Source organism: Haematobia irritans, chromosome 3 (assembly GCF_050003625.1).
Source record: "Haematobia irritans isolate KBUSLIRL chromosome 3, ASM5000362v1, whole genome shotgun sequence".
In the NCBI taxonomy this organism is placed as follows: Eukaryota; Metazoa; Arthropoda; class Insecta; order Diptera; family Muscidae; genus Haematobia; species Haematobia irritans.
The window spans coordinates 226173476-226197074 of record NC_134399.1 but is presented as its reverse complement, the minus strand read 5'-3'; the positions used below and the strand labels follow the sequence as shown (position 1 = coordinate 226197074).

The following is a 23599-nucleotide window of genomic DNA, read 5'->3' as shown; positions in this document are numbered from 1 at the left end:
GAAGTTGATCGAGATAGCAGAGGCCTTAAAGATATCAAAACAACGTGTTGGTCATATCATTCATCAATATTTGGATATGCGGAAGCTCTGTGCAAAATGGGTGCCACGCGAGTTCACATTTGACCAAAAACAACAACGTGTTAATGATTCTGAGCGGTGTTTGCAGCTGTTAACTCGTAATACACCCGAGTTTTTCCATCGATATGTGACAATGGATGAAACATGACTCCATCACTACACTCCTGAGTCCAATCGACAGTCGGCTGAGTGGACAGCGACCGGTGAACCGTCTCCGAAGCGTGGAAAGACTCAAAAGCCCGCTGGCAAAGTAATGGCCTCTGTTTTTTGGGATGCGCATGGAATAATTTTTATCGATTATCTTGAGAAGGTGACTATTATATGGCGTTATTGGAGCGTTTGAAGGTCGAAATCGCGGCAAAACGGCCCCGTATGAAGAGGAAAAAAGTGTTGTTCCACCAAGACAACGCACCGTGCCACAAGTCATTGAGAACGATGGCCAAAAATTCATGAATTGGGTTTCGAATTGTTTCCCACCCACCGTATTCTCCAGATCTCCCCCAGCGACTTTTTCTTGTTTTCAGACCTAAAAAAGGATGCTCGCAGGGAAAAAATTTGGCTGCAATGAAGAGGTGATCGCCGAAACTGAGGCCTATTTTGAGGCAAAACCGAAAGAGTACTACCAAAATGGTATGTTATCAAAAAATTGGAAGGTCGTTATAATCGTTGTATAGCTCTTTGAATAATAAAAACTTATTTTGACAAAAAAAATGTGTTTTTCTTTGTTAGACCGCGGACTTATCAGCCAACCTGTTAGTGGCATGAACATTTGACAGTGAAAAAATTTTGTTCGTCTTGGTCAATTGCATAAAAAAGGCTTGTGGTGATGGGTCAAAAATATGACCACGGTGCTTCGAAACACGTCAATGCATGTGATGAATCGTGAATTTACGCGTATGAACCTGAAAGCAGGGTTTGCAGATACCTCAATCAGAGTGGCAAAAGTGCATTGATGATTGGTTCAAACGCATGCAAAAGTGTATAGATATTAATATTCCCCATATTTTGAAAAACAATAAAGCCATTTTTAATGTTTTTGTTCTCCGATGCTGAAATATAAAAGGCAAACCTCGTACAATAACTAATAAGCTAAATTTGATTTCAAAGTTCAATATCCACACTAAAAATTTGTTATATCAAATTATTGTAGCTATATCTCTGCATATTGTGGAATTTAAGTTAATGTCCATAATGTCTATCAATCTAGTAGTTCGATTGTGACTTTTTGTTAGAATTTTTCCTTTGAATTAATCGATGGAAAAAATATAATCGATTGGTAAACGTCATTGTATTGATTTATTACAAAACTCATTTAGTTTTAAAGTAGAATGTTATGGCAAAATTTTTAACCAAATATGTGCTATCCAGTCTCTGAGAGTTTCCCTCTGGGATATTTCTAGAAATTTTATCTTAATTTTTTTTTATATTATTATATTTTCAACCTTTTGATTTTTAATTCGTATATTGAAATTGATAGTATTGATATTTTATTGCGATATCTTTTTGAAACCCTAACCCTTTCGTTTTGGTGTTATATTTATTTTATAACAGATTAATTGATAATTTAATATAACTTCATTGACACATTCGAAATGTCACTATTGAACACGTGTTGCATGACAAAACCACTTACAAGATACGACAAACAACAAAACAACAACAACATCATATATATGTATATGTTAGCTTATAGTATTTCCATGTGTTAGAGTTCGTATGTGTATACGAATGAACGAATTCTTTCGTTGGCAATAACCGGTATTGGGAAATTACCATTGGATTTACCAAATAATCTGTTACGATATAATAACGGAAATTCATATGCAATATGAGAGTCTGCCTTTTTTGTCTTTTTCCTCAAATAAAAACAGAGAGCCTGCAAAAGCTTTTGCATTTTAAGCTCTTTGTTGTTCTCTTTATACTCGCATACTCTCATTGTTACTCGATTTCGTTGTTATTGCAAAATGCCTAGCTGTGTATGTAAAGAGTTGCCAACCCACCATTGATAAATACAGACATGGACAAATCAAAGTTGAAACTTAAAATGATGTGGAATACATAAAAAAAATAAGCGAACTTACTAAATAGGAAGGAACTTGTAGGTTAATTTTATAAAAAAAATTAATTAAACTGTATTACAAACGCCGATATCACAAAAAATAAGTAAATATTTTTCGACAAATTCATGTATTTGTCATAATTATTTCTTTCACTTGTAAAAGAAAAATTCTTCCAGTGAAGGAAAAAAACTAAGTTGCATAAATATATTTAGGGTCATACGATGTTTAAGATGGGGTCATACGATGAATTATTGGTAAAAGTGTAAGAATTTCTGATCTATTTTGTGGGCAATACGAATTTAGTAAATCTTTATACTTCATGTGTGTATATTTTTTCGCCCTTTTTTAGTTCATTTAACTAACGTACAAAAAAAAAAAAAACAATAAAAAACAATAATTTCCATGAACTAAAATTGGATTAGTAATTGGATTTAGTAACCTGGAAGGTTCACTGTTTTTCATTAGATTTTTTTGAATCATTACGATCGATTAAGAAGTGTGACAGTATCTTCTTCTTGTTGCTGAAATATTAAAAATTTAGAGTCTCATAGTGGAAAGGTTAGTATTCTCGCCTTACACACAGAGTGTGAAGGTGATCTTTGTTTATCTCTTAAACGAATATATATGCAAATTTGATTCCATCAGTAGCAGCAAGAAGAATGTTTCATCTTGAAGAAGTAATAAATCTGAATTTATAATAAACTATTCCCAATTTTTACGAAAAATTACGACACGATTTTTGTGATCATAACAACGTTTGTATCTAATAGTTTCATTTGCTCTTAAAAAATGCTTCAAAAGGGTTAGGTAAGGTTATGTCAGGTATAGTGGTAGCCTGTTATTTCAAACTCGCTTTAATTATTCATTCCACTGTGATAACACAGGTACTGAACTATTCTTTTATCACTGAGTGCTGTCCGAAGCTTTGAAGCACTAAGAAATATCACCAGCATTACTGAGAGGGTATAAACCACCACTGAATCTTTTTCGCGTGTGTGGTCGAAACTGGGATTGAACTAAGACTCCTTGTAGCCAAGGCGGGCATGACTATTCCACTATGGTGGCTCTCCAAAAACAAAAAGGAACTTTACATGTCCAAAATCTCGTTTTAAAGAAAACTTTGTATGAAGTTTCTAGAGAGCCGTTCAAAACTCTGGAAAAAACTTTTAGACGCACCCAGAGAAGGAATATGATCACCTCAAACATATTTCAAGAGCACCATGTTACTTTTTCACGGCGACCATGTAGCATTTTTGTCGCACAAATATTCTTTTCCCGTCAAACATAATATGTTTTCCGAAGTGAGATACATAATTTTCGAGAAAATAATATGGTGTCGACAAACATGTTACATGTTTTCCGTGAAAAAGTAACATTTTGCTCTTGAAACATGGTTGGGGTGATCATATTCCTTCTCTGCGTGCGGAAAGAGGGAGGGACAAAAATGGCTAGATTAATTCAGAAGATGGTTCCGTTATGGAATCAATATGGTGTATGATGCGCATTTTCATTGCAAATAAAAATCTATTATTCCCAGTTCATATAGTGTTTTAGGGTATACAAAAGTAATAATGTATATCCGATAACTTATAAAAATTAATAGGAAATGTTTGTCTAGATTGATGAAGACAAAGTCGGCAATCAAAAGAACTTATTTTGGGAGATTTAATGAATTATCCGAATTTATTTGGATAATTGATAGTTTCGATGCAGGTAGAGGATGCTGATGAGACAGTTCCAAAACGATCGTCCATTTAACCATTTTACAGGGCCTTGCATAAAATCAATTTCACAAATATACTATTCCTCTGTTGGTTAAGGTACTCTTGTAGTTGAGTCAACTGATGGTTTAAGGCTAAAATAAAAACAAGTATATACGGCCGTAAGTTCGGCCAGGCCGAAGCTTATGTACCCTCCATCATGGATTGCGTAGAAACTTCTTCTAAACACTGCCACCCACAATCGAATTACTTAAGTTGCGGTAACGCTTGTCGATGGCAAGGTATCTTAAAACCTCCTAACACCATCTTCTAAATTGTATGTAAGTCCATACGTGGTATATATTAAATCAAAAAAGATCGATCCAATACGTATATAGTTTGACAAAGTAGACATAAAATTTTGACAAAATTTTCTACAGAAATAAAATTTTAACAAAATTTTCTATAGAAATAAAATGTTCACAAAATTTTCTATAGAAATAAAAATTTTCACAAAATTTTGTATAGAAAGAAATTTTTGACAAAAATGTCTACAGAAATAAAATTTTAACAAAATTTTCTATAGAAATAAACTTTTGACAAAATTTTCTATAGAAATAAAATCTTGGTAGATTATTTTTGGCTCGAGTGGCAACCATGATTATGAACCGAATAAAATTTGAACAAAATTTTCTATAGAAATAAAATTTTGACAATGATGAAAATTTTATTATGAACCGAATAAAATTTTAAAAAAATTTTCTCTAGAAATAAAATGTTGACAAAATTTTCTATAGAAATAGAATTTTGGTAGATTATTTTTGGCTCTAGTGGCAACCATGACTATGAACCGATATGGACCACTTTTTGTGTGATTGGACCAATTTTGGTATGGTTGTTAGCGACCATATAATAATACCACGTTCCTAATTTGAACCGGATCGGATGAATTTTGCTCATCCAAGAGGCTCCGGAGGTCAAATCTGGAAAACGTTTTATATGGGGGCTATATATTATTATGGACCGATATGGATCAATTTTTGCACGGTTGCTAGAGACCATACACCAATACCACGTACCAAATTTCAGCCGGATCGGATGCAATTTGCTTCTCTTAGAGGCTCCGCAACCCAAATCTGGGGATCGGTTTATATGTGCGCTATATATAATTATGGACCGATGTGGACCAATTTTTGCACGGTTGCTAGAGACCATATACCAATACCACGTACCAAATTTCAGCCGGATCGGATGAAATTTGCTTCTCTTTGAGGCTCCGCAAGCCAAATCTGGGGATCGGTTTATATGGGGGCTATATATAATTATGGACCGATGTCGACCAATTTTTGCATGATTGTTGGAGACCATATACTAACACCATGTACCAAATTTCAGCCGGATCGGATTAAATATGCTTCTCTTAGAGGCTCCACAAGCCAAATCTGGGGATCGGTTTATATGGGGGCTATATATAATTATGGACCGATATGGACCAATTTTTGCATGGTTATTAGAGACCATATACCAACACCATGTACCAAATTTCAGCCGGATCGGATGAAATATGCTTCTGTTAGAGGCTCCACAAGCCAAATCTGAGGGTCCCTTTATATGGGGGCTATACGTAAAAGTGGACCGATATGGCCCATTTTCAATACCATCCGACCTACATCGATAGCAACTACTTGTGCCAAGTTTCAAGTCGATAGCTTGTTTCGTTCGGAAGTTAGCGTGATTTCAACAGACGGACGGACGGACGGACATGCTTAGATCGACTCAGAATTTCACCACGACCCAGAATATATATACTTTATGGGGTCTTAGAGCAATATTTCGATGTGTTACAAACGGAATGACAAAGTTAATATACCCCCATCCTATGATGGAGGGTATAATAATAATGATTAAAAAATAAACGAAGTCACCTGTAACAGGTTGGCTGATAAGTCCCCGGTCTAACAAAGAAAACCAAAATTCAAAATTCGTTTTTATTATTCAACATAGTTCCCTTTAAGAGCAATACAACGATTATAACGACCTTCCAATTTTTTGATACCATTTTGTTAGCACTCCTTCGGTTTTGCCTCAAAATAGGCCTCAGTTTCGGCGATCACCTCTTCATTGCAGCCAAATTTTTTTGCCTGCGAGCATCCTTTTGAGGTCTGAGAACAAGAAAAAGTCGCAGGGGGCCAGATCTGGAGAATACGGTGGGTGGGGAAGCAATTCGAAGCCCAATTCATGAATTTTTGCCATCGTTCCCAATGGCTTGTGGCACTGTGCGTTGTCTTGGTGGAACAACACTTTTTTCTTCTTCATATGGGGCCGTTTTGCCGCGATTTCGATCTTCAAACGCTCCAATAACGCCATATAATAGTCACTGTTGATGGTTTTTCCCTTCTTAAGATAATCGATAAAAATTATTCCATGCGCATGCCCAAAAAACAGAGGCCATTTCTTTGCCAGCGGACTTTTGAGTCTTTCCACGCTTCGGAGACGGTTCACCGGTCGCTGTCCACTCATCCGACTGTCGATCGGACTCAGGAGTGTAGTGATGGAGCCATGTTTCATCCATTGTCACATATCGGTGGAAAAACTCGTGTGTATTACGAGTTAACAGCTGCAAACACCGCTCAGAATCATCAAAACGTTGTTGTTTTTGGTCAAATGTGAGCTCGCGCGGCACCCATTTTGCACAGAGTTTCCGCATATCCAAATATTGATGAATGATATGACCAACACGTTCCTTTGATATATTTAAGGCCTCTGCTATCTCGATCAACTTCAATTTACGGTCATTCAAAACCATTTTGTGGATTTTTTTGATGTTTTCGTCGGTAACCCCCTCTTTCGGGCGTTCAGCCGTCCTCCGTGCTCATTTCACCACGCTTGAATTTTGCATACCAATCAATTATTGTTGATTTCTGGGGCAGAGTCCAGAAACTCATTATCAAGCCAAGTTTTTGCTTCCACCGTATTTTTTCCCTTCAGAAAGCAGTATTTTATCAAAACACGAAATTCCTTTTTTTCCATTTTTTTCACAATAACAAAAGTTGCTTCACAAAAGACGCTCTATCTCACAAACTAATTGACTTACAGACGTCAAATTTTGACACGAATCATTTGAAGGTTGGTACTATATAAAAATAATATGCATTTAATACTAGCGACGCCATCTATGTGTCAGACCGGGGACTTATCAGCCAACCTGTTACTTCAATTCAATGATATTTCCATAATCAAAAATATTTACATTTATCTGGATACAAAATTGTTCAATTAAAATTTTTTTTGTACAATATGGTGTGTTCGATATCTGGCAACTCTTTTTGATATATTATTCACTCTCTTTTTCCCACTCTCACTAATTACTCTCGAAAAACCGTCAACTTGTTTGTGGGCTCTCTCTCTGTTTGATTTTTTGTGCTTTGCATAAACAACAGCTGATTATGCCAATGGTGTTGTAGTTGCATTTATCAGTGCTACGGTGCTACGCTGCCACGTTGACTGACTGAATGTTGACGTTTGGTCGCTGCATGCGCAAAACCACAACAACATCATCATCATCATTGTCATTATTGTGTCAACAAACACATCTCGACAGAAAGCTCAAAAGCAAAGTAAACAATAAAAAGCAAACGAAAGGAAAATCAAAAGTTTATATCTTCGGCAAATATAGAAAAGAAAACACAAACGGCGAAACATATGAAGCAATAGTGGCCAATACAGATTGGTAGTAGTTCTGAAATGCAATGTAGCCAACATGATGGCATCGCTTTCGCATTGTACGTTCACAGAACGGCTTGAGGGTAGGGCATTCACTGCTATAAGAAAATAAATTGGAGTATAGTTGGGTTAATCAAATCAAAAGTAATTTGTGTTACTTGTAATCATAAGTGCGTTTTTTTTTAGAATATTGTTGCAATACCCTCTTTTTGTAGGGCCGATGGGATTAGGGTACAATGGTACTTATTTTAGTTTGTGGCTTGCTTGTGGTGCAGATGTTTGTTGCGTATACAACAGGCCGCAAAGCTTTCACACAATACTATTTTTTGGTGTGGCCTTGTACGCTGACAATGATTTTGCAATGCATTTGGCCTCTTGTAGGTGTTGTTGTGTATTGTGTAGGGGTTTTTGTTTTCATTCACAAGTTCTAGTATTGAGTTCATAAGTTTTTATTCGATAGAGTTGCCAAATCTATACTCCAATCCACATGTGATACTATCACATTTTTACAGTAGGAATGACAAAAGCATTCTCGTTCAATGACATCAACAATAGTGGCATTAGGTATTAGAATTTCCACCACCATTTGTACATTTTACCCATTCCCAATTGTATGTGAAGGGACAACACATTTTGGTGTAACCATATCAGATATTGCCTACATTATGCGTTTTTTTGTCATTCTTCCTTCTCATTTCTCTTGTTTTTGTTGATATTTTTCCTTTTCGTTTTGAATTTTGCAGCATGAACATTAAATTGACAATGGCTTTTGGTATCCTGTTAAACAATAAAATTTACATATTTTTCATATTAGAATATGCGAGAATGTTTGTATGTGTGTGTGTGTATGTCAGTGGGCACTAAACACGGCAGTGAAATACTCATGCGCTTAGCTGTTGAATTTTCTCTTATTTTTCCTATCGTAGCCACTATATTTTGGTATATGGTATTGTTGGTTTCATAAAATGATTTGAAACACAGGAGAGATTTTTATAAAAATATCACAATACTATACAGTACTTTCCCAATATTGGTTTTGGATAATGGGGCGTATGATTATTGTAAAAAAAAAAACAAGTATACGCCAAGAGTACTTTTTTTGTAACACATTGTGATCAGAACCAAAAACAATCATATTCGGCTTAATAATGGAGCTTATTAGTTTTGTAAGAAAAAAACTATACGCCAAGACTAATATTATTGTAAAGGAATGTGATTAGAATCAAAAACAAAAAAAAAACAAATTAAATAAATAAATAAATATCACAATACTATAGAGTACATCTTCAATATTTTTTTTTGTGATTGGGGCGTATGATTATTAAAACAGAAATAAGTATACGTCACGAGTACTATTTTATTATTATTATTATTTTGTTGTATATAAAATGTAATGAAAGCTTATACAAAATTTAAACAATATAAATTAGTATAATTTATGTGTTTATTTGCAACTTTTTGTTTTCTTTTGATTTCTTTGAGTTAATTATATTTTTATTTATTTTTTTTCTTTTATACAGAATGCTCATATTCATGTAAGTGTTATTTTTATATTTTTTTAGTTTTATTTATTTATTTTACAAATGTCAACAAATTTGTTTTATGAAATTATATGGAGGACTCCGCCCGCCCCACTAGGTTTTATTTACATTTGCACAAAACATTTTTTTCTGATTTAATCAAGAAATTATTTGATCCAAATAATTTTCTAATATTTGATCCAATTAATTTTCTAATATTTCCCACACACACACACACACCAAAAAAATTCACGAAAAATTTTCCAATTAAAGTCTTAATTTAGTTTTAAAAAATATTCAATTAAAAATTCAATTGATTCAAAAAATTGTTTAATTGAAAGAAAAATCAATCACAAAAATTAATATTATCAATTAATTTCTTAATTAATTTAATTATTTTTAATTAACTTTCAATTATTTTTTAATTGATGCTATCATTTCTATGATTAAAGACATTTCAATTAAACAATTAATTGCATCAATTAATTGTGTGATTGAATCAGAAAAAAAATAAGTGTGAAGAAAAAAATTTCAACCAAAATATTTTCAATTAAAAAAGTTGACAATTTTTTCATTTAATAAATTAATTGATACATTAAGCTTTTTAATCAAGATAGAAATATTAATGTAATTAAGTCAGTGAATCATTTCTGTGATTAAAGACATTTCAATTAACAACTTATCATCAATTAATTTTGTGATTGAATCAGAAAAAAAATTTTCGTGTACAGAAAAAAATATCACCAAAATATTTTCAATTAAAAAAGTTGAAATTTTTTTCATTTAATAAATTAATTGATACAATTAGCTGTTTTAATCAAGATAGAAATATTAATGTAATTAAGTCAGTGAATAGTTAGCATGCCCGAAGCAGGAATCGAACCCACAAGGTCGTGGGTTCACTGCAATGTGGAACGCCGTTCGGACTCGGCTATAAAAAGGAGGTCCCTTTTTATAAACAAGTAAAGCCTAAGATCGGGCGGGGCCGACCATATTATACCCATCGCCACTATGTAAACTAAAAACTCGTTCAAATTTGTTGGGAGTTTTTATGGAGGTTTATATTCCCATGTACGAATATTTATACCTTAACCGATTTGGAGAAAATTTTTTGTACTTCTACAAAATCTCTAGAATTAAAATTTAAATCGGCTAACGTCCTGGGATGGAATACAATATTAGTAAAGAAATATGGGAAATATAAAGCTAGAGCAATTTTAATGCAATTGTACAAAATAGCATTTATCGGGCGATACATATGTAACAGGTTGGCTGATAAGTCCCCGGTCTGACACATAGATGGCGTCGCTAGTATTAAATGCATATTATTGTTATATAGTATCAACCTTCAAATGATTCGTGTCAAAATTTGACGTCTGTAAGTCAATTAGTTTGTGCGAAAGAGCGTCTTTAGTGAAGCAACTTTTGTTATTGTGAAAAAAATGGAAAAAAAGGAATTTCGTGTTTTGATAAAATACTGTTTTCTGAAGGGAAAAAATACGGTAGAAGCAAAAACTTGGCTTGATAATGAGTTTCCGGACTCTGCCCCAGGGAAATCAACAATAATTGATTGGTATGCAAAATTCAAGCGTCGTGAAATGAGCACGGAGGACGATGAACGCAGTGGACGCCCGAAAGATGTGGTTACCGACGAAAACATAAAAAAAATCCACAAAATGATTTTGAATGACTGTAAAATGAAGTTGATCGAGATAGCAGAGGCCTTAAAGATATCAAAGGAACGTGTTGGTCATATCATTCATCAATATTTGGATATGCGGAACCTCTGTGCAAAATGGGTGCCGCGCGAGCTCACATTTGACCAAAAACAATAACGTGTTGATGATTCTGAGCGGTGTTTGCAGCTGTTAACTCGTAATACACCCGAGTTTTTCCGTCGATATGTGACAATGGATGAAACATGGCTCCATCGCTACACTCCTGAGTCCAATGGACAGTCGGCTGAGTGGACAGCGACTGGTGAACCGTCTCCGAAGCGTGGAAAGACTGAAAAGTCCGTTGGCAAAGTAATGGCCTCTGTTTTTTGGGATGCGCATGGAATAATTTTTATCGATTATCTTGAAAAGGGAAAAACCATCAACAGTGACTATTATATGGCGTTATTGGAGCGTTTGAAGGTCGAAATCGCGGCAAAACGGCCCCATATGAAGAAGAAAAAGGTGTTGTTCCACCAAGACAACGCACCGTGCCACAAGTCATTGAGAACGATGGCAAAAATTCATGAATTGGGCTTCGAATTGCTTCCCCACCCACCGTATTCTCCAGATCTGGCCCCCAGCGACTTTTTCTTGTTCTCAGACCTCAAAAGGATGCTTGTAGGGAAAAAATTTGGCTGCAATGAAGAGGTGATCGCCGAAACTCAGGCCTATTTTGAGGCAAAACCGAAGGAGTACTACCGAAATGATATCAAAAAATTGGAGGGTCGTTATAATCGTTGTATCGCTCTTGAAGGGAACTATGTTGAATAATAAAAACGAATTTTGACAAAAAATGTGTTTTTCTTTGTTAGACCGGGGACTTATCAGCCAACCTGTTATGTTAGGAGAAAATTTTTTGTACTTCTACAAAATCTCTAGTATTAAAATTTAAATCGGCTAACGTCCTGGAATGAAATACAATGTTAGTAAAGAAATGTGGGAAATATAAAGCTAGAGCGATTTTAATGCAATTGTACAACAGAGCATTTATGATTTATCGGGCGATACATATGTATCAATTTGAGAAATATTTACAATTCTTGCTACGAATCCTTTTACTAGGATATTGATTAGACCTCGCCATCTCAACCGTTTTGTTGAAAGTCTGGCATTACAGTGTGTAGGATGTTACTACGAAATGGGGAAGTCATTACAGAATTTTGTGTAAAATGTGGATATTTTGGCCATATTTGTATAAACTGGAAGAATAAATATATGGAGGCTTTAAATCTGAACCAAATTAGATAGACTTGACACTCACTTAAATAGCATATTAAATATATTCTCTGCGGAAACTACCGAGTTAATTGGAGGAAAATTCCATTGAAAATGGGTCTAAAATGTGAAGCATTCCGCTATATTTCCCCAGCTCTGGCGTACATATATATGATTTTAGCCGTGCATAGTTAGAATTTGACCAGGCATAGTTAGAATAATAATTCTGCTATCTGTGCAAAATTTCACGTAAATGGGAGTATAACTTTGGCCTCCGTGGTGAAAATGAGTGAAAATCAGTTGTGCTCAAAATAATAGTAGTGCTGTGCTGAATTTTTTTTTCTGCTTCTTCTATTCCTTCCACTAAAGGTTTATTTTATCTTTGTTTTTTACTATATCATTGCTTGGAGTGTGCATAATAAAAAAATACCGTTGGTTTAACTACTGATGCTATTGTTGTTGTAAAAAAATCGACATAAGAAGAATCCCTTTGCAAGCTCCAAAACAAATAAAAGGGTTATAAGCTAGCTTACAAACAATTAAAAGACGAAAATAATTTAGCTGTCCATAGTCCAAGAAAAGTCACTCTCCTTTCAAAAAAAACATGTATCGAAAAGAATAAAGTATGCCCAAGAGGATTTCCATTGGTCAGTACAGAAATGGAGGAACGTTCCCCAGTACAGAAATGGAGGAACATTGGATGGATGAGTCAAAAATGGTGCTTTATGATTGAAGAGGATCCCGTCTATATGTTCGGCAACCTAAAAACACTGAGTACAGTACCAATTTTACGACAAAAACTGTAAATCACGATGGTGCTTTAATTTATTTGCTACTACTATTATTTTGAGCGCAGCTGTATATGGGAGCTATATCTGAACCGATTTCAACCAAATTTGGCACTCATAATGATACTATTAAACGTACTCCTGGTGCAAAATTTGAAGCAAGTTTTTGAGGTCATATAAGTGCAAATCGGACGAAAGATATATATGGGAGCTATATCTAAATCTGAAACCATTTTCAACCAAATTTGGCACATTTAACGATACTATTAAACGTACTGCTGGTGCAAAATTTGAAGCAAATCAAAAGAAAACTCTGGCTTTTGAGGTCCTATATTTCCAAATCGGACGAAAGATATATATGGGAGCTATATCTAAATCTGAAACGATTTTATGCAAATTTAGTAACCTTTTGATACTATTAAACGCACTCCTTCTGCAAAATTTGAAGCAAATCAGGGCAAAAGTCTGGCGTTTGTGGCCATATAAGTCGAAATCGGACGAAGGATATATATGGGAGCAATATCTAAATCTGAACCGATTTGGTTTATATTTGGCATATTTTACGAAAGCCCCACAACATTTGGCCTTGCGAAATTTTAAGCAAATATGTTAATAAATACATCAATTAGGACCAGATCGGTTAAAAATATATATGGCAGCTATATCTAAATCTGAACCGTTTTTTTAATCAATAGCGATTGTCTTTGAGCCAAAGTAAAACTCTGTGCAAAATTTTAACACGATCGGACTTAAACTTCGAGCTGTACTTTGCACACAAAATTACATATACAGACAGACAGACGGACAGACAGACGGGCATCGCTAAATCGACTCAGAATTTAATTCTAAGACGATCGGTGTACTAAACGATGGGTCTCCGACTTTTCCTTCTTGGCGTTACATACAAAAGCACAAACTTATTATACCCTGTACCACAGTAATGGTGAAGGGTATAAAAATGGCCAAAATTGTTTTTTTGTTTTTATTTTGTAGCTAGTTTCTTGTCATTTAACATTTAAATGTAATTTCGGGTATACGACCACCATGACTATTTTGCACAAGAGTAATTCTGGAGATCCAATTTTCGATCACCTTTTCAAGTATTTGAAGCCGTATTTTAGCAATGACACGTTGAAAGAAATAAGGACCGATGATGTCACATTCATCGGGATGCATTGGTAATTTTCCTAATAATACATTTAAGTCCTAACGTCGATTTTAAAACACATTCCATTGAAAACAAAACGAAATTACCTGATGATTAATTAGAAAAACCTGTCATTATCTAATTAGCATTCGTTAAACGTATAGCAGATGATCCAAGTCGACTCTTATCGATGTGGCAACATGGCTTATTAATTGTTATTGTATGTTTCGGTTGTTTGTCGTCGTTGCCAATAGTAGCCGCCACCAAAATGTATCGCCTTGTTGTCGGTTATGGCTGCATGATAGTTTATGGGTGTGTGTGTATGTGATTGTGTTTTTGTGGGTATGTGAGAAAATGTGTGAGTTCTTTTGTTGAATTTGCTATACGAGGAAAGTCTCTTCCGTTTGTTTGGCTAGCCATCGCATATTTTCTCAGTTGAGTGTATGTCGTTAGTGGGTTAAAACGTTTTGTGAACGCGTTCAAATTCGGCCGTAAATTTTGTTGACCCTATACAAAAAGAAGCAAAAACAAAAAGAAACAAATAAATAATATTAGAAAAATAGAAGCCTGCAAACAAATCATCAAAAAAAAAACTCATACTAAATGGAAGATATTCAAAAAATAAAACTTATTTATATACGAAAAAATATTTAATTAAATATTAAGTGAAGTTTAAACGAGAGAGGAATTGAAAGATCCTAAAGTAAAGAAAATAATATAATATTTGAATAAAAAAAAATTAAAACAAACGCCAACGAAAATCCGAAACACTTTGAAGTGACGATTTTTTTTAATTTTGTGGCGAATTGAATGAAATGAAAATAAAAAATCATAGGACTTTGTTTTTTGATCATACGATTAATTAGATATTTGAAAAATTCAAGAAAAATAATTATATTATAAAATACGCGAGTGAGTGTGTATGAGTGTAAGTGTTTGTTGCTTTTGGGGGAAAACCCCCTGAAAGACGACATTTTAAAGTGTCACCCAAGTCAGAAATAGGCAAAAGAGAAAAAGAAGAAACATCACAACCAATACAAAAGAAAAACGTGCGATATCCTCCTTAACAACCAATTAACTAAGCAACCAAGCAATTGTCTTATTAATGGATGAGTGAGAGTGTGGCAAACGAATGTATCATCATCGGTCAGTGGCTCCTTTCGTTTGCCTATAACATACACGTATACGTGTGTGTGTGTGTGTGTATCCTAGTCCAACACGCGAAAAAAACTGTCCATTGAGCCTTTGTATTACGTTACTGTCGTCATCATCATCATCGCTGCCTGAATACGCCATCAATATACCGACATTTCATTTTATAATATTTTGTTATAGCCATTGCCTTTGTAATTGCCCTTAAGTTGGATCCATGCAAGCTCATTGAGAAATCCGAAACCCATTTGTTTTATTGGCAACAAACACAAAAACATGAAAATCGCAACACTTTCCCAAAGGCGTCAAGTGTAAAAATGATCCAATAACAAAAACTACAGAGAAAAGCTATATTTCCACTATGACGCCTGTCGGCGTCATCGTCAATTTACCTCGCCCTAACCATAGTCTATGAAAAAACAAAGCATAACAATAATATCTTGAAAGTAAATATGTGTAGTACTCACTCATATATGTATTATTTTTCTTTGTATGGATGAAAGCTCCCAGCGGCGGAATCGAGAAGGACCTTACAAATTCAGGCATGTTAAATGCCTTAAATTGGAAGGAGTTGTGTTTATAAGACATGCATGTGTACTGATTTTACATTCATCGTAGGCATTCTAAAATCAGACCTGTAATTAAGCATTGCCTTTCATTTACTTTTTCATTTTATACACCCGGACATTCTCTTTGCCTTCTTTATAGAAGTTGTATAGCATGGGTGTTAAAATGATGTAGCAAGAGAGTTGTCTTGTGCTCTCGTTTAAAAGAGAGCTTTAAAATTGTTTACATCCCTATTCATTTATAATTAGAATGCATTTGTAATGCCTTTAAAAGTCAAGTGGTTATTTCATATTATGACAGAAAATATTTATGTCAGAAAATATTTTCATTAATTGTCTTTGCATATGTTAATAAACGATAATAAAAGTGCATAATAATTTTGCGGACGCCAATTCACGCCATTCGTTCGTTCAGTTTTGATTTTGTGAAGTACAGACGCGTTCCTTGTTTTGTGTTTTTAAATTTGTGAAATTGTGAAAAGTTAAACTTACAGCATGGGTGTTAAAGTTATGCAGAAGGAGCTATTTAATTATAATTACAATGCATTTTCAATGCCTTTCTAAGTCAATCGCTCGTTTTATAAAATCCCACTTACAAATATAAGTAGACAAGCATCTAACATAATTAGATTGCCTTCAATTTCCCAAAAAGGGCCATTATTTTTCTATAATTTCTTGAATTTAAATTCTTCCAGATCTCAACAACAAATGTGGCGAAAGAAGTCCTGACTTAAAAATTTGTATATTTTTTTTCTTTAATTTTATATTAATTATCTATTTATTTATCTATCTTTGAACTCGAAACTTCTTATTGTAACAATAAATCTGAATTAAAACAATAACTATGTCTAGTAATGATAAAGTCATTCTTTTGAGAACGTATAGGGAAGACCGCCCTGTACTACAGAACACCTTCTTGACGTAGCGCTGCAACATGCCTGTAATAAGAAGGAGCGAAGGTGTGGTTTTATTTTCAGTAATTATGTAGGAATTCTTATATACACCCCTGTAGAACTCCTTCTGTTTAGAGGGCTGGTGAACGCCCTTTTATGTAAGCTACAAAGAAGGCCTTGCCCTCCAATCTCACCCTATGTTAAATGGAAAGGAAGGTGTAATGTCCTAAGCAGGCCTCTGTAATGCCTAGACATGCCTGGAAAAAGGCCTTCCAAGCACATGAACTACGCCGCTGGGCTATAGAAGGAACATATACGGAAGTGTGTGTGTGTGCTTAAGGGTGCACTCTCAGTGAGAAATGTAATCATTCACATATTAAGCTCAATTCAGATATATTTAATGACTTATATCGGAAAATTTTCGTAATAAAAATTGTCTAATAGATGAATCTAGACTTAATGACATTTACGTGAGATCTACGTAATAGAGTTTGTATTGTTGTACATGTATAGAAAATTTTCAGTAGAAAGCAAAACAAATTTGTAACGAGTTCGACACATAAGAGGCATTTTAGATCAAAAATTTTCAATATAAAAGATTTAGTCCAAAGCATTTTTTTTAGAATAATATTTAAAAAATTAAAATAAAATATCGATCAGAAAGATGTTACAATTCCAATAGTTTCTACGATTAAGCTTAAGCCAAATTAGAGTATATAATCTAGAGTATTGTGGTGAGATCACGCAATATATCTTGCATATTGATTGATTCAATCAGTAAAGAGAGTACGCGGAGTTTTGCTCTTATTCTCCAAAACGTTCTCTTTGTGCAATTCACTTTAAATAGAAAAATATACAAAATCTTTAAAATGCCTTCCTTCAAAAAGGTAATTAATTAATCAAAATAGAAAACTTAATATCGAAGTAAACTTCGTTTTTTTCTTAATACCAAATTCAATTAATCCAGCAAAAAATGGAGCACTATTTCAGCAGGATGGTAAGGGAGATAGGGGCAGTACCAACTGCTTACAAAACAAACGAATCATCGCTGATTTTTGTGAGTGATGTCCCGATTTAGAGCAGCTTCTACATAGCGTTGATATAATTGCTCATTTTAACCCTCTAATGCCCCAATTTTTTTGTCACCTGATTAAATTTTCAATGTTAACGACACAAAAGCAAGAAAACTAAACAAGATAAATTTGTACGGTAAAATTCAGTATATGCTGCAAAGCCTCTTGAACAGTTTAAACTAAGTTTTCTCTTTTTTACCCATTTTTGTTGTCTTAAGGTGTGTTTTACTAAAAGCTTCCTTATTAAATGAAGCCCGCCTAAAGGCGGGATTGGGCATTAAAGGGTTAATAGAAATATTGCTCAGAAGTGATATATAATCTTGAGTATAGCATTGTTGGCGTGAAAGAAAACAGCATTACCTTTCATGCATCTATACTGCATGAATTGGTTGCAATAACGTAAACGAACTACCATAAACCAGTTTGATTTCTCTTTTACGTTATTGCACAGACGCATGCAGTGTGGAAGCACTGCCTACTTTATTGTACACCAAAACAACGCAACTAAACTCCCAGCAAAAAATATTTCAGCAGTGAGTTTAGTTGCGCTTTTTTTTTGTATACAATAAAGTAGGCAGTGCATCCACACTGCATGAATCGGTGGCAATAACGTAAACGAGTAATCGAACTAATTTATGATCATTCGTTTACGTTATTGCAATCAATTCATGCAATATCACGCCAACAATGCTATACTCAAGATTATATATCGTTTCTGAGCAATATTTCTATTAAAATGAGCAATTATATCAGCGCTATGTAGAACCTGCTCTAAATCGGGACATCGGGACATCAGCGCGAATTCGGTTGTTTTGTAAGCAGTTGCTACTGCCTCTTTCCCTTACAACCCTGTTGAAATAGTGCTCCATTTTTTGCTGGGCTCTTACCGCTCAAGTATTTTTTGCTGGGTAACTTATTTCGAAGTACAAAAAAGGGTAAATCATACCGTCTTGCACTCAAACAAACATTTCTCTCTGCCCATCCCTGGGTTAAATGCAATGATTATTTGGTAGTGACACAAAAAACACAATCGAGAGCAAGTAAAAAACCACACACAGAGAAGGAATATGATCACCTCAAACATGTTTCAAGAGCAAAATGTTATTATAAGATATTTTTATTATCTTATATATACATGTTTGTTGTGCTCATCCTAATATCGATGAGAAATCAATCTATTTTGCCTCATACGAATTCATCGAATTTTTGTTGGCATTGTTTGTTTAATCAGCAATGTGTTGTTTGTAATTGTAGCAAGTAAAGAATAATCCATCTTACTTTGCCACCTGTCTCGTTCAACACATATTGGCATTAGTAGAAAAAAAAATGAAAACACAACAGATGCTAACATGGGCGATTTGTAATGGTGAATACTTTTGCTCTCATATGATCTTTAAAGAGGGCAAGAGAGAGAGAGGTGGTCATATGTGTAATGCTTTCATCATTCAAGAATCTGTTGACCAAATATTGAGAAATATTCGGCTATTCTCATTCGTTGTAATTTACAAGTGATTGTGTGTAGGTGTGTGTATGTTATCTATTTGCTCATCCCTATATACCTTCTTATTGTTCTTGTTGTGATCAAATCATTTAACGGTAAAAAGGTGACAATACGAAGAACAACATATTAACAACTTAAACTTGCTCTCTAACAACAACAAAGGCACTAATAATCCTAAAGGGGCAGAGATACCATACGCGAATTGAAATAAAAATAAAATCAATGCAAAATCATAGGAAAAAAACAAAACAAAAATCGAAATAGAAACAAGTGAAAACATAAAACGAAAATAAAAGCATTTTGAAAATCCTATGAATAATCTTCGATGGTTTTTGTTTTAATTTCGAAAAGTTTTTGATTTTGTTTTAGATACCTTTTTTAAGAAAAATAAGAAAATTATTGCTATGCTTTTTATTAAATGTCAAAATAAACGAAAGAAACTCATTGGAAAATTTTTGGCTATTATAAACCAAACGACGCCAATGGCAATTAATTTATTAAAAAAGTCCAACGAATATGAACATCAATCAAGATCTACACACACGCTAACACACACACACATATTTGAAAATTTCATTTATTCATAAAAAACACATTCTAATTCATATTCTCAATTGTATAGCAATCTTGAAACATTTCTAGTTAATTCATTTAAAACGATTTTGTTTATTAATTGCAATAATAGCAACAGTAACAAAATTCAATGAAACAATTCTTTTCAATTATAGAAAAAAACATATACAACGTTTGTTATTATTATATGGTAGATATATGTATTTTAATTACTCTTATGACTTTTGGGAAATTCCTAGGGTGATCCCATATATTTATCACGGTATAGCCTAACAATTCCTATTTTTTATGACTGGCAATGGTCATGGGCAAAGAAAATAAATTGAGGCAGATCAAATAATTTGGTCTTGTGCCAACATCTATTAAAAGTGATTCATTTATTCATTGCCTTTATTTTAGTAATAATTAAAAGACCATAAAACCATTTCACCATGATGATCCAAGTAATCAAATAATAAAGATTAGCTTCAATCGTTTAGACTTTAATAGTTTATAAAAAATATAAATAGGGTGCAAATTAAAATGAATTAAAGGCAAATTTTGTGAGCCGATAAATACTACACCCAAAGAAATGTGTTAGTAGAGACAGCAGAAAAGTCTGCTAAAACAGCAAAAAGTCTGTTGAAAAAGGAAAATCAGTCACTATTTGCTGAAATAGAAAACATTGTCTGATATTTTTTAGCCTCGATTACACTAAAACATGCTTTTGTTCGGCTGAAAAAAAAAAAAATAAAAGTATCAACACACACAAAAAAATTTCACGAAAATTTTTCAAATTAAAATTTTAATTGAGTTTTAAAAAATATTCAATTAAAAATTTAATTGAATCAAAAAATTTTTTAATTGAAACAAAAATCAATCACAAAAATAATAGTATCAATTAATTTTTTAATTGGATCAATTAACTTTTTAATTGACCTTAAAATTAATTTTTTAATTGATACTATCATTGCTGTGATTGAAGACATTGGATCAATTAATTTCGTGATTGAATCAGAAAAAAAATTTTTGTGTGCAATTAACACAATATTTTATGAATATCTATAGTATTTGCCCAAAAATCTGAATATTTATCAAATTGAGACATAACAATAAACAAAATGTTTGTCTGATTGTATTTAGAAGCTTGTAAATATATTACAGTGTAAAAATATACCAAAAACTTTTGGTTTTGGTTCTTAAATATGCTTTGGGGAAAAATTATGACCTAAAAATGTTATAATTTTTTGTTCGTAAGACCCTGAGGCACAAAAAAATAACAGCAGACATCGACTGCTGTTTTCAGCATACTTTTCTATGAGTGTAGTCTAAATAAACAACTTTGGAAATGAGACTATAGTGAAGCCTCTCAAACTTGGACACTCTGAAAACCGGACACCGGAGACCAAAAGTGGACAATTTTCGTAAGAAGCTTTTTATATTATCACATTAAAAGTAAACTCTCCTAAGTTGGAAAGATGTAAGCGACCATGAATGTCCAATTCTAGAAATATCACGAAAAATTTCCAATTGAAATTTTAATTGATTTTTTAAAAATATTCAATTAAAAATTTAATTGATTAAAATATTTTTTTAACCCTGGAAAGCCATCCTTATTTTTTGTACACTAACGTCATCCTTCGTCATTTTGACTACGGCTTATTTCACGACGCTGTAATTTGCATCCAGAGCAAAACTGAGAACCAAAATTGACTTTATTTACTTATTCAATTTGTTTTTAATTAGTATAAAACAAAAATTCATAAAATGGTTGAATTAGTAAAACTTAAATTTATCATTTGCCAATGGACTAAAATGCATTTTAGATCGAAAATGAAATTACGCGTCGTCATTTCGACGAAGGATGACTGTCTAGGGTTAAATGAAACAAAAATCAATCACAAAAATTAGTTGTATCAATTATTTTTTGATTGGATCAATTAATTTTCTTATTGACTTTGGTGATTGATACTAACTGTGATTGAAGGCATTTCATTTAAAAATTAATTGTAGCAATTAATTTTGTGAAGGAGGACAACAAATATTTTTTGTATGCTGAGAGGTTTCCTCTAAGCATCGATTATAACGATATATGATGCTATTCACAACCACTTACTCACTTTCACGGGTTCAAGCTCGCAAAGAATAAACGGATATGATTTTTCAACCAAATATAAGACTCATTGTTGCGCTTGAACTTCATTACGAATAATTTTTCGTTTTTAAATATATTCCGATTCAAATGCTTTGGGTGACTTGTAAACAATTTAATGAACTGCCAGTTATATCATATAGTGTTTATTTATACTATCTAACACTTCGTGTCAGTTACTTTGTTTAACCCCTTTGCAGCCTTCTAATAACTTATGGGACCTCTCTCGTAATAGTACATAGATTATGTATAACTACCCAAATGTATCCTTTTCTGAACCATTTATAGGTAGGAAAAGGGAATTAAAAAATCATCTAAGCCAGTGATGGGCAAAGAGACTACGCGGAGTTTTGCTCTTACTCTCCAAAACGTTCTCTTTGAGCAATTCATGAGGAGTATAATAATATTATTACTAATGGAAGGGATCTTTAAATAGAAAAAAAATTCCAATGCCTTCCTTCTATTAAACAAATTAGAAAACTTAATATCGAAGAAAACTTCCTTTTTTCTTAATTCCAAATTCCAAACTTATGTCGAAGTGCAAACATTTCTCTCTGTCCATCCCTGATCTAAGCATACTCTTGTTATCTAAATACTCTTTCGGAGTTAACATAACATATGTCTAATTCTCTCTTTTAAAACTCTGAGATTTTCTTTTAAGACAGTGGCAAACTAGTTTAATACCCCAAAGACAACATTGAGATCTTTACGGCGTTAGTCGTTTAGTCCATTTTCGGCAACATAAAAACTCGTGTGGTCGATGACGACCGTTCAGAAAAGAGTTTTTTCGACTTTTTCGAAGAATGATTTTTTCAATTTTCAAAAAATTTACTATAGACTTCGCAAAATTTGTAAAAGTCGGCATTTGACTTTCAATAAGAACTTCATTTACTATGTGAAAATTTTCCATTACATTAAAGTAAAACAACCTACAAAGAGGCTCATTTTAATGAAATTTTCTTTGCATTTGGGGGTTTTATGGCGATTTTCCCTGTTGCCGCCTACATTGTTGCTCTATTTTCAAACAAGAAGTATGATGTGCGCTATATGAAAATCGTAAATCGATGATGATAAATTTTATTCATTTAACATTCGTTTTATTCTTTTGTTCCATTAACTCTTACGAGTTATTTGCGTGACTGGGTTTTCTATTTCAAATTCGTTTTTTCTCTTCTCGACATTTCTTGATTTCAACTATGATGGTGTTTGCTTTCAATTGTTCTTGTAACGCCTGTGCAAAGTAAAACGATCGAATAGGATTGGTGTTTGGTGTTCATTGGTCTCAAAGGAGCTGGTGATGAATTGTACGGTACGGTTTCCACAAACGGTTTTCGCAATTCATTCATGAGGTGCCAGTCTGAACATGCAATGTTCACCATAGTTTTCTCTATGAATTTCATTTATCTGTCTGTCTACCTGCATGTTTCCATTTTGTTGTGGTTGAATATTTTTTGTTCTTTTCTGTGGTTCTCTATGAATCATTGAGTTGTATGCAAATCCTCCTGGTATTTATTGTGCGCCCTAATTAAAACATTATTTTGTTAGTTTATTACTCCTACATGAAGCCACGAAATGAGGGAAATTAGCACAATCCAAAATAAGGGAAGCTATTTATTTTAGACAAACATCAAAGAGCCCACCCACAGGTAATGTAACATGACATTTGCTTGAGGGTTTTTTTCTTTTGTTTTTATATTGGTGGTCATGAAAGCAATTTACAAGGGGATATTATGCAAATTAATCCTATTTAAAGTTCATTTG

At 33.5% G+C, this 23599-nt stretch overlaps 2 protein-coding genes across 4 annotated transcripts in view; one reads left to right on the top strand and one right to left on the bottom strand.

Annotated features, from left to right (window-relative positions):
* The window catches only part of ric8a (ric8 guanine nucleotide exchange factor A), a 469139-nt gene that overhangs the window by 138310 nt on the left and 307230 nt on the right, over positions 1-23599 (bottom strand). The window lies entirely within an intron of this gene.
* Positions 14400-23599, top strand: part of ATP8B (ATPase phospholipid transporting 8B) — a 92040-nt gene continuing 82840 nt past the window's right edge. For 2 of the 3 annotated variants that reach the window (XM_075298173.1, XM_075298172.1), the window contains exon 1: positions 14400-14877. The gene's annotated coding sequence lies outside the window, so the exon portion shown is untranslated. The remainder of the gene's footprint in view (positions 14878-23599) is intronic. The other variant, XM_075298174.1, reaches the window with a different exon arrangement.